Source organism: Lactuca saligna, chromosome 4, assembly GCF_052625555.1.
Source record: "Lactuca saligna cultivar CGN05327 chromosome 4, ASM5262555v1, whole genome shotgun sequence".
Classification (NCBI taxonomy): domain Eukaryota; kingdom Viridiplantae; phylum Streptophyta; class Magnoliopsida; order Asterales; family Asteraceae; genus Lactuca; species Lactuca saligna.
In genome coordinates, this window is record NC_136420.1 from 25,080,813 (window position 1) to 25,092,746 (window position 11,934).

Here is an 11,934-nt window from a genome sequence, read left to right on the forward strand (position 1 = left end):
GTAGAATTCATTCAAACGATTGAAATTGTGAAGTTTTAATAGATGTATATATTATCATATAATTCAAATAATTAATATATTATATCAATTTAGTATATAAATTATTATCTCAAATTTAACAACAACGTTATTGTTATATTTAAAAAAACATATATTTGTAAAGACTTCAACTATATAGGTGTTTTTACACATAATAATGTCAACGTAAATATAAATTTCAGTCTCACTTAAAAAAACCAAATAATATTTTGTAAATAGTTAAAAGTGATAAATGCAAAAACTAAATTGTAATCTTAATTTAACTAAAATATTTAATAAAGATATTTTTATAATCGTTAAAAGTTTCCAAATAAGCAGCTTAAAATAGCTTTACAATAAAAATAGTTAAAAATAACTCTATATAAATGATTATATTGTTACCTTTAAAATCAAAAAATAATGTTTAATGTTTTAAATAATTATAATGATAAAAATTAAAACGTTAAGCAAATAAATTTTAAAAAATTAATTAACAATAACAACAACTATAAATAACATTAAACCATATATTATATTTAATTTTATTCATGTGTAACACGCGGGTAGAAGTCATTTAAACGATTGAGATTATAAAGTTATAATAAATGTATATATTATGATATGATTCAAAATAATCAATATATTATATCAATTTAGTATACAAATTATTATATCAAATTTAACAACAACATTATTGTTATATTAAAAAAAACATATATTTGTAAAGATTTCAACTATATAGGTGTTTCTGCGCAACGCACGAGTATTCACCTTGTAGGATAATACAAAGTGATGTTAATTATAAGCCAAAAATGATATTGTTTTGTATATTTATACATTTTATTGTAGACGCCTGCGAAATTAACTGGAATATAAGACATTTTCATTTTTTTTCTCTTATTTTACATTGAAAATTCATTTTGTTCACGGTAAACAAAATATAATGGTACATCATGTTTAATAAAGAGTCCACAAGGGCATTGTAGCAAGTTAGTTAGTTTATATAGCCTTTTTAATATGTTTTATTGTTTAATGTTTTTTAGTATTGAGATTAAGATATTTTGTATACAAAGATAAGTTAAATGTCACTATATTTTCTTGGATTGCAAACAGGATTGACAAAAAAGTTAAAAATTTTGGATATTTGAATACGCAACTGAATTTTTGGATACAAATTCAAATATTAAAATCAATTATCCGAAATTTCGGATATCCGATTTTGAACACCTCTAATTGCCACAATAATTAATGATATTTATAATTTTTGAACTTATATATCATTAGTGCGTCGATACTATAATAAATATTTCTTTCTTTATTAACAACTCATATGAAAACATATCAAAGAAATAGATACTTATTTCTATAACTTTAACTAAAAAAGTGGTTGTAATAAGTAAAATTTGGAATTTCATATCGTTTGGTAGTTTTAAATTTATGATACTGTGTTCTTTATTTGTTGTATAATTAGGGAACTGATTCGTACACAACACTTTTTTTCCATCCAAAACAATTTGTGCTTTAAAGTGTTGTATTGTACAACTCTATAATGCATAAATTGTTGTGTATGATAAAAAACTGTTGTGTACGAATCATTTCCCGTATAATTAAGATGGTTTACTTAAATAAATCACATAACCTTTATCTAACTTTCATATTAATGAATTCATTTAACTTTCACCCAACAATAGTATTTATGAATTCACCTAACTTCCTTCTAACTCTGATATTTATGAATAAGGAAATGACATTGTATCTTATCGAACTTTCTACTTGTGGTTTAAATGGTCCTTAATTTTTTTCTGGCTTTATAGGGGCATAAGATGGGCTATGACCTTCTCTTTTAGTTCCTTTTGGGATGTTAGAGAGAATAAAGAAATGATTTATTAATTTATTATGTATATGTTTAATAAATTAATCATAATTAATTAGAAATTAATTTTGATTTAATTGGAATTAATTAAAGGTGCAATGACTATAATGTAATTGTTTATAATTGAGCAAGGAAGGTAATTCTAGATGATTCCTAGGTGGACGGTTTCATGAGGGTTCTAGAATGGTTTTGGAAAGCTCCTATAACTGATAATGATAACTGCATTGAATATATAAAATCTAAGTATTTTATTATTCAAATCAGGGTTTATCCTAAAGATCCCCTAGCTATAAATAAGACACATTGGCATCGTAATTTCGTTCATATGCTTCTAATAAAGATGAAATCCAAATTTCATCTTCTGTTTGCTCTCTCCTCTTTATTCTAAGGTTTCTAGGTTTATGGGTGTGAGCCATTAGAGCATTCATACTTTTGGTGCTTGCTTTCCAAGGAAGGTTTGAAAAAACTAGATTGCTATATTCAATTATAGCAAAAGGTATGTAACCATAATCTTATGAATTTCGATATTACATAGGTTAGATTAGTTTTTTTAAAGTATGTTGTTATTATCAGAAAAGCCAAATATCTGTAGGTTGCATGTGCCCATAAATTGTTTTATTTAAATTCTGTTGTGCAAATCATGTTGATTAAATTTTAATATAACCTATAAAACCCATCATTAATAAGAAAATATAAAACCATATATTTCAATTTAAATAAAATCATTGTGCAAACCAATAACAAAGAAAAAGAGCTCAAATTGATCTTAGTTACTCGTTTGAATGTATGTTATAGTGTCGAGATTGGCATGTTCCAAATTGTAACATTACTTATGAGAAAATCCCATGAATGTTATGGGAGTTCCCTTAAAATTTCAAGCACAAAACTCTTCGTGCGCCAAGCTTGTTAGTAGGAAAGATCAATTTTGTACTTTGAATTGAAATCCTAGATGATTTCATTACCCTGATAGATTATGGTGTGACTATTAGCTAAAACCTCTTCTAGTAAATTCCACAACACCATGTTTATTTACATTGATTTAAGTGAATTGCATTCTTGAACAAGTGTGTTAAAAAAAATTCGAACTTGGAAAAGACCAACATACTTAAATAATGCAATCTTAATATGACATTTACAGTTTTTACTCATACATTCTGGATCAGACCTATCTTTTGTATATATTTTAATTGTATACTGAAACCCATATTTAATACATTTCTATCCAAGATCTAATTGAAGATCTTTTTTTATCTTTTGAATATTTGAGAGTATGGTGGAGTTGACGAATAAACGGGGCATGGACATGACATTGGAGGAAGCATATCCCAAAAAGATGGTCATATCACTGATCTCTTCATCTTTTGACCAACCATCCATGGAATTACCTTTTCCAAGGTCAAATATCCCCAAACAATATTCTAATAGCTCTCCTGATGATCCATATTAGTATCATTAACTAGGGGAAGTACATCCTGATAATCAATATCCTCACACATAGCAACATTAATAGTACCAACGCATTTACAGGTTTTCTAGGGACACATAGTTAATATGTTTCATCGGTTTTTTATATGTATTATCTTTAAGAACCATATGAGATATAAAAATATATTGATTGTTACTCCCAACAAGTGAGAGATTTCCACAAAACCATTTCTAATAGACCAGTTTCCATTTTCCACTTAACCCTCTTCCCTTAGACAGGTTTCCGCCACTAATCGATCTATTCGTTGCAGTAGGTCTATGTATAAGGAACCCAATCTATTTACTAAATGTAGATGTACACCATTTGAGGTTGTTAATTATTCTTATAACATATTGCAATTCAAGATGTTGGAAAGAAAAAATGATATTAGAACTATCACCCAAACCTATCTTTGTTAACATCAACTATAACTATACAACAATGTTTTGTATATGTAAGCAAATATACACCATAGTTCTTAACCTTTAACGTGATATATTAAGTTTCATCATATTTTGTCTTACGAGACCCTATAACAAACGACTTCGTAAGCTCATTCAATGAACTCGATTTTACGAGAACAAAATTATCTAACAACTACTCAAATAAACCGTAAATAAGAACAATTTCTAGAATTTTGTAGAAAGGTTTAGCCCATGGTCCCACCTTGTGTAGTATGGAGGTTAGGTTTTGTAGTATAGAAAGCATATCTTCTAGTACGAAGCTCAGATTTTTCATGGGAGAGATTTCGCTAGGAGGAGGATTTAATGTGTGATTTTTCAAGGGAATAGGATTTCATGACCCTCCATGTGTGATTTTTCAAGGGAATAGGATTTCATGACCCTCCACTGCAAAATGCAAAAGTAAAAAACAAACGACGTCTTAAGCATCAATGGTCATTTTGTAGTGTCATTCCTAATTTTGTAGCATCACACTAGGGAAGATAATTTATGACACGACGCGACAAAAATAAATGACACAATACGAAATTGGGATGAAACTGAAATTTGAATTCGTGTCTGTGTCAAGTGTAAACAACACAATGTCGTGTCGTGTCGTGTTCAAAGTTTGATACGAAATTGACACGATTTAGCATTTGTTTGTCATGTTTTTTGTATTTGTCGTGTTATGTATGATTAAGTATTAATTAAATAAAGTATTTTTTATTTTATATTATCTTTGTCGTATAGTGTCGTGTTTGTCATTTTTTAATTGGTTAATTTCCGTATTAGTTAAAAAAACATGACATCATATCGTGTTTTCGTGTTACATAAAACATTATCATGCTGTGTCTTATCAAACAAAAACACGACACAATTGTCTGATTTGTCATCCCTACGTCACACTACAAAATTTGTGGTTATGAGAGGAATTTCCTTGAATTTGATTAACGTTTATCAATTTGTCTAATAAAAATAAAATAGTTGTTTTTGTCATTTTCGTTTTTTATTGGTTCGCAATCTATGCGTAAACTGCTTGTGATTGTCCACTACTTCACTTTGCCTTATGGTTTGATAGCCAACACCCATAGATAGTAATAAAGATTAAGACAAAAACCTCGTGAAAATCATTTTTAAAATAAAGTTTAATGATATTATAATAAAGTTAATAATAAGGGAATACATGAATTTGACATGACATCCGAATTCAGTCTCTTGATACAATGTATGGCAATTAAAAAGAAGCTGCAAGCCTTAAAAAGTATTAAAAATTCTATTTTTTTTTTAAGGGAAGCTAAAATCTTGGGGTTTAGTTTAAACTTATAACATTTAGCTTGGTTTTTATATAAAGTATATATGTAACTGCTTGATTTTTATAAAAACCATAAGGTATTGAATCTCGTGCCTGGCTCTCATGCCATCGGTCCCAACTAGATGGGGTGATTCATTCAAATGCAAAGTCAATTCGGACGGAAAATTTACGGTAGATACCATTCGGCGACTCATTAACAGAAAAATCATTTTGAATGGTGAAGATACAATAAGATACAATAGTTTGGTTAAAACAGTCCGGCTAGTTGTTGTTTCTGTGAATGTGAAGAAGGGTCAATGAACCATGTTCTTATTAGTTGCAATTTTGCTCAATCAACACTAGATTGGATCCTGAAGTGGTTCGGGTTTACACAAACACGTTTCACGAAGGTGGCGGAATTCCTCAACTTTGCTGCAGGATGAAGTAATTGTCCAAAAAAACGAAAGATCCTACTGACTATCTTTTATGGATTCATATACCAAATATGGAAGACGAAAAACGAGAAAATTTATAACAAGGTAGTGCAGTCCCCTACTATTGTGGCGGATGATGTAATTTCATTGACTTATACATGGTAAAAACATATGGAAAAGAATACAAATAGCGAGAGGGTGGTATAATGTACACTTATGCAAGCTTCTATTTCATTGTCAAACCTTGCCGCATCGATACCGCCATCCTTATATTTTTTCAACTTTTGTTTAATAACTTTTTATTATTATTTAGAGTAAATTACTAAAATCCTCCATGTGGTTTGACTAAAATTACGTGTTTGATCCCTAATTTTTTTGGCACTCGGTTATCCATATTGTTTCTTTTTGTTACGATTTTTGTCCCTAATAGACATAAATCAGACTATTATACCCTTACCAGATTTTGTTTATATTTAAAGGAGTAATAAAGATTAGACAAATATTTCATAAAATTATTTAGATATTATTAAAAAAGTTGGGTGCCACACATCCCTACCACCACCACCCCAAACCCCCAGTCCACCTATTCACTTCTATAGCTAGACGTCATCGTTCATAGTTCAGGCCATACCTTTTTCCCTCTGAACTCAAGCCTAAAGCACCGATCTTCACCTCAACTCCCCGTTGGAGACGCCTCCGTCCGAGACCTGAAATTCTATAGTCGTCGCCATCAGCCAGCATGTGAACACCATCATTAGAAGCCCAACACCCCTAAATATGTTGGTTACCCATAGGCAAACTCCACCAATTTTTTATCGAAAGATTCCCGAATGTTATCATCTCTGCCAAAAACCTCCAGATGTTGGACAATCAAATCAAAAATTACAGAGAGCATCGTTCCTATCTAACCCCATTTCTTCTTGTTCCATCGACATCATAGATTTCATCGGGAAAAATCATCTTCAGTTCATTTCATTAGTTTTTGGATTTGATTTCTAGGATTTCATAATCGATTTCAAGTTAGGTTTTACGTTTTAGGTTTTGATTTCCAGATTTGGTTTTAATTGTAGTTAAGGTTCTAAATTCAGGATTTTAGGATTTGGTTGTGGTTAGGTTTTGATTTTAGGATCGATATTGGTCTGGTTGTGATTTCTGAGTTTTGATATTGGTTTTGGTTTGATTTTGATTTGGTCCGTGTAGAGAAATTATGGTTGCAGGAGGTGAATGATGGTTGTTGTCGGAAGTAAATTGTGATGGTTGTCGGAGGTGAGCATGGTGGTTGTTGAAGGTAAATGGGGTGTCACCTGATGAAATCAATGATGTCAACAGCCTAAATAGGTAGGTGGTGGTGTTGCCAGAATAGGTGAGTGATGGTGACTGGTGGTGACAGTGGTGACTAGTGGTTTCCTGGTTGTAGTGGTGGGAGTATTGGGTTTTCTATGCATCTATACACACAATCTAGGTAGTGGAAAAATCGAACTATGATATACCTAAGTGTACATACACCCTAAGATTTATGAATTCATACCAATTACAGCTACCTTATAAAACAAAAAACATAAAGAAGAAAAAACATACCTCTTATGTAGCCCATGATCTCCATGTTTGGGATCTTGTCCTCCACGAAGTTGCTTGGATAAGAGGACCCAAACCAAAATCCCTCTAATGGTATCACACCCGATGACACTAAAGAGTGGAATAAAAATAACTATGATAATGGTGAATTTCACAAGCATTAAGAGGGTAAGATATCGTCCCTATGTGGGAAATGAAGAAGGGTTGGCGAAACTTCAAACCAAGGTGCAAGGATGAATGAAATCCCTAAAGCCCTATTTATAGTTTTGGATCCCTTCCTAGGTTTTGTACTCCTTCCCATGTAGGATAGGAGGCCAACAACGAAATTTACTCTTTTTTCCATGTGGGATGGAGTGATTTTCATCAAACCCTAATTCCAAAGGGGTATTGAAATATTCTTGATCAACCAACTACTGATTAATTAAATATTCAACTCTTTAACTAATTAAACTTTTAATTAATTCACAAAATATATTTCCAATTAGTTTCTAATTAATTATTAACCATAATAATTAATAAACTAATTTTTCCTTTATTTATTCTACTCAATTTGGGTCTTGAAGATAACTCATAAGGATCATGTTATTATTAAAAGTATTACCAATAATTAATGACATTGGACACTCTTTCCAATAAGAAGTTGGTCTTATATGTCTCTAAATCATTTAATATATTTTCAATAATTAATAAATAATAAAAATAGGTAAAAAATATATTATGGGTAGTATAGTCTTTTCATGTTTGGGTGGGATGAAAGACGCAATAAAATCATACCTTAAGGACGGTCCGAATGCAAAACAAAAGTTAGGAACCCAATACATAATTTTAGCCAAACTATAGGGACGATTTTAGTAATTTACTCTATTATTTAATAACAAAAGGCGCGTACAAACACACACACACATATATATATATATATATATAACCAATTCTTGACAGAGGTTAGAAGGCAAAAGATGCGTTAAAGCCATTATCGTCATTTCGCGATAAATAAAAATGAAGGCAACCATCATAAATAAAAAAAATATCCTTATTCTTCTTAAATAATGTAGCTCGCTCAGCCGACTACATCTTTCTAAAGGTCGGAGTTCAAAACTCCGACCTAGGCTACGTGTTTAGCCAAAGAATATCCTTATTCTTCTTAAATAATATAGCTCGGTCAGTTGACTACATCTTTCTAAAGGTCGAAGTTCAAAACTCTGGCCTAGGCTACCTGTTTAACCAAAGAATATCCTTATTCTTCTTAAATAATGTAACTCAATCAGCCGACTACATCTTTCTAAAGGTCGAAGTTCAAAACTTCGACCTAGGCTACCTACTTAGCCTATGAATATATTTATTATTCTTAAATAATGTAGCTCGGTCACCCAACTACATCTTTCAAAAACTGGAAGTTTAAAACTACGACCTAGGCTACCTGATTAGCACAAGAATATCTTTATTCTTCCTAAATAATGTCGCTCGATCAATCGAATACATCTTTCTAAAGGTCGAAGTTCCAAATTCCGACATATGCTACCTGCTTAACTAAAGAATATCCTTATTCTTCTTAAATAATATAGCTCGTTTGGCGGACTACATCTTTCTAGATGTCGAAGTTCAAAACTCCAACCTAAGCTACTTGCTTAGAAAAAAAAACTTACATCTTCCCAAAACAAAATAAGACATGGCACACAAGTCACAAAATGGTCACAATTGGCCTCCTTTTGAAATTTTAGTTTCCCCTCAAAAAATAGCAAGAAGATCAAGCAAACAGTATAGAACCATCCCTGAACAACATCACATACCTAGGACATATATGTAGAAGCATATTATGAGGAAAACCATGCAAAAAGAACTGTCAAACAAATATACAACTAAAACACCATCAGTTAACTACCATAAGGATTAGCACAAGGGACAAGTTGTCATGAAACAACATTGCAAAGAAACGTGAAGCATCAATATCCAAAGTCAGAAAATCCAACATTAGATGTACGACAAATTGACATAACCAAATTATACTATTCATGGAAGCAAAAGGAATTATAACAAAGTAACATCACCCTACCATTTAGGACCCACTAGCACCAACACCACCACCACTGCTCGTAGACGCCCCACTGTTAGGAGGGCCCACCAATGTACATAACTGATCAATATTCGCTAAAGGAAAACCAAATTCAAACAAGTAATCAAAACAAAATAAAGCAGAGAATGCTTCTTCCATCTTCTGCAAACGAGTAGGAGCATATAGCGGAATATCAGTGTCGATCAATCCCAAATTATGCTCTGCATTCATCATCTTCAAACTAGTAATCAAAACAAAATAAAGTAGAGAATACTTCCTCCATCTTCTGTACACGAGTCAGATCATATAGCAGAATATCAGTCTCGCTTAATCCCAATTTATGCTCTGCATTCATCATCTTATAACCAGTTCTCCTGCCAAAATCAACACAAACAGCTTGAAGATCACGATTAGCCTAAAAAAAAGGATGACACAACAATAACTTTATCCACCAACTACGAGATCCCACATGATAACACCCAAGACATATCCCCATCGGCTTTGTGTAACCTGCTCTCAAGTCCAACTACACTTGCCTATAAATCAATGTTTCAGAGAGAAGAGTCATTCAAGCCACCCTTTAACTTTTGAACGCCATGCTCCGATATAACTATTTTGTCCACCAAACCAACTTTTTCCAACTCGAGGGATGCCACCGTAGCCTTTGGCGTCGAAACCTCATCCTGATAACCAACCAAATTGCTCTCCAAAACAAGCTTTCTATATTGCATAACGGGCAGTTCACCCCTTACCTTGTCCATCTCAGTTGGAGAAGTGATGGGTTTTATGCATAAGACAATCCTATGTGCTTATACAAACCCTAATGCTTGGATCTAGGTTTCTCTATTGTACATGCTTTGAATCCAAGACTTGTAAACCTAGATCTATCATATATAATTCGAAATCAACATCATAACAACAGATCTAAGTGTTTACCTCTTTCAAATGGCTTAAAATTCTTGTAGTCTTCTTGATCTTGAGCTTAGAGTCACAATTGTAACTCCTCTAATGGTTCACAAACCCCACAAGCAGGAAGGCAATATGAGAGAGGGTGAGAGATGCTAAAATTGGCCTTAGGGTTCTCTTGGAATCAAGTGTAGCCGATTTTCATATCCTAGGGGTCATATTTATACTACAGGATGCTAGGGTTTCAGTCTAAACCCTAATGGATAACTTAGCCACCAAGCAGCCCAAGGAACCTTCTGGAATAAGGCCTTGGACGAAAATATGATGGATCCCCATCATAATTTTGTTCCCCCTTTAGTCCATTAGGTTTCCCATCCCAAAACTCAACTATCATACATTTGACAGTTTATGCCCCTTTATTTAATTAGTCTCTTTTAGTCACTAAATTAATTCTTAATTAATTTATGACCAATACTAATTAAATAAATATGATTTCTCCTTTAATATATTATTCTTATAATATATTAATAAACCATAATATTCTCTCTCTCTCTCTCTCTATCTCTATCTCTCTCTCTCTCTCTCTCCCCCCTTAAATTACCTTGTCAAGTTGCTTTGGTGAAGGCAACCCAAAAGGACCATGCACAACCGGGTCAAGTACATACCAAACAATTACTAGTGGTTCGGAATTGGTGCCTTAGACCCACTCCTACTGGAAGGTAACTCATCTCGATGTCGTGTAGTGTCTGAACTGTCCTCGACGTGAAGGTCGACTCTCCTCGACTCCTCAATCCCTACACGACAACCCTCAAGTCATCAAACAAAACATACAACCCTAACCAGGGTCAATACCAAAACCAGACAGAGTCAACATTGGTCAAAGTCAACACCTAGTTGACCTCACTTGCCGAGTTGGTCTACCAACTCGTCAAGTCCATACTCCACTAACCTGATCCAACCCCGACTCCACTCGTCGAGCCTAGCAAGAACTTGACGAGTTCTCCTCCATTCAAACCATCAGGACCATCTTCATCCGACTCGCCGAGTTCTTCCTTGAAGTCAGCGAGTTCATCTCCCTCATAAGAACATGTCCAGTCTACGACTCACTGAGTTGTATGAACAACTCGTCGAGTCCTTCTTCAAAGATTGGGAGATTGCCTTAGACTTGCCGAGTCTGCTCATACACGCGTCGAGTCCCATGATTCCCAGGTCCCTTTTCGCATCTAAACATCTACCAGACTTTCCTCCCTAACAACTGGTCCATCCACAGAAAGGATTTAGTGGTCATTACACCGCGACTCGGCGAGTCCCAAGAACAACTTGGCGAGTCCATCCTTGACCAATACTATACAGTCAATTTAGATGAGCTTTAACACCTCAAAACCATAGATCTGGCCCCCTAATGTCCATTCCATACGTAAAGCTCCATACTTGGTGCACATGCATGGGGGATTTGGCTTAAAAAGCCATAAAAGGTGCTCTACAAGATGCATGGGGCTCTCATGGCCATAAAGTTGGCACCTTTATGCCATGAGACCGTTCCAATGACTCAAATCTAAAATCAAAACCCCATATAACACTCCACAAATCTGAATATGGCTTGGAAAGCCCTAAATGTGTCCAAAACCCAAGTCTAAAGATGAATAAACACATAGAAGACCAAGACAGGGGCATTTTACCTTGATTGTGCTGAAAATGGAACTAGATCTCTGAATCTCTAAGCCCCAACTCGAACTCTCAATCTTCTTTCTTCTTCTTCAAGCTTCACAAACCACCAAATGTTCCAAAATTACCTTAGAACACCCAAAAATGGTTAGGGTTTCGATACACAGCTTTCTGGGAGTGATAAGGGTGATAGAGGCTGGGATAAGGTGTTTAAATA